At 40.8% G+C, this 1461-nt stretch overlaps 1 pseudogene; it reads right to left on the bottom strand.

Annotated features, from left to right (window-relative positions):
- Positions 1-226: 226 nt before the first annotated feature.
- On the bottom strand, positions 227-1151 carry LOC110145697 (olfactory receptor 5AR1-like; annotated as a pseudogene).
- Positions 1152-1461: the final 310 nt, after the last annotated feature.

Raw genomic sequence — 1461 nt, 5'->3', positions numbered from 1 at the left:
AGTGAAGTATAACCTTTACAAATTTTGAAGCATTATGTTGTACATGGAAACTTATACAAAATGGCACATCAACTATAGCTCAATTAAAAAAAATAGAATACTGACTCAGTAAGTACTTAGTAACTTGAAACACTTATGGGAAAGTTATTAAAATTTTTCATTTCCTGCCACATCCTTCTACCACTATTATTTACATATGTTGATTTTTTCATTTTTGTTATTAATATTACTGAGGTTTCTTCCCAATTATTATTTTGAGAGCAGCCTTTACATCCTTGTTCTGTAAACTGTAGATCAAGGGATTCAACATGGCGATGATAACAGTGTAGAACACAGAGGTCCATTTGTCTTGATCCAGGGAGTAGCTGGATGTTGGCCTCAGATACATAAAGATGGCTGTGCTATTAAAAAGTGTGATGCCAGTGAGGTGAGACCCGCAGGTGGAGAAAGTCTTAAGGCAGCCTTCAGATGAGCGCATTCTGATAATTGCAATGAGGATGAAAGCATAGAATATAAAGATGATGAGGATGGTGCTGAATTCAATGAAGCCATAGAGACTGAAGAGCAAGATCTTGCTGATGTATGTGTCTGAGCAAGAGAGAGCTAAGAGTGGTGTGATTTCACAGAAGAAGTGTTTGATGATGTTGGAACCACAGTAACTCAGACTGAAAGTGAGGGAAGTGTGGGTGACTAAACTCACCAAGCCGGCCAGGTAGGAACCCAGCTTGAGAGCCAAGCAGACTCACTTGGACATGAAAGCGCTGTAGTGGAGGGGTTGACAGATGGCCACAAAGCAGTCATAGGCCATGGCAGCCAGGACATAGCACTCAGCATCCACAAAGCCTATGAAGAATGCAAACTGGGTGGCACAACTGGGAAAAGAGATGACTTTGGGCTTTGTTATGAAGACAGCCAGCATCCCGAGGGTAATGGCTGAGGAGCAGCCCAGGTCAACAAAAGACAGGTTGCAGAGGAAAAAATACATGGGTGTGTGAAGCTGAGTGTCTGTTATGATCAGGATAATCATCCCAACATTCCCCACTACATTGGCCGGGTAGACCAAGGGGAAGACTGCAAAAGAGATGATCTGCAGCTTGAGTGATGCCCATAAAGATAAACTCAGTCATCACTGAGTGGTTTTCTTTATCCATGTTTTTAATTTTATATGTACCTGGGTTTAGCTTATTGTTTGAGGTGATTCTTAAAAATCCTCCCAGTAATTAGATTCAGTGATCCACAGGGCAAATCAAATGACTTTGGTGAAGGTGATGGCTGTGTGCTTTATGCAGGAACTCAGTCAACATAGGAGAAGATGTTAGTGTCTTAGGGATGGCAAATCCTTCTTCTCCAAAGACCTTGGTGCTCTGAGGTCATTTACCACATAGTTTCAAATATTTGACCTGATCGGTATGTCTAATTAATGACATGTCTAATTAATTAATAAAGAATAGTTTTGAGTGT

Source organism: Odocoileus virginianus, chromosome 32, assembly GCF_023699985.2.
Source record: "Odocoileus virginianus isolate 20LAN1187 ecotype Illinois chromosome 32, Ovbor_1.2, whole genome shotgun sequence".
Lineage (NCBI taxonomy): Eukaryota > Metazoa > Chordata > Mammalia > Artiodactyla > Cervidae > Odocoileus > Odocoileus virginianus.
The sequence above is the reverse complement of the archived record's forward strand: the minus strand, read 5'-3'. Positions and strand labels throughout refer to the sequence as shown.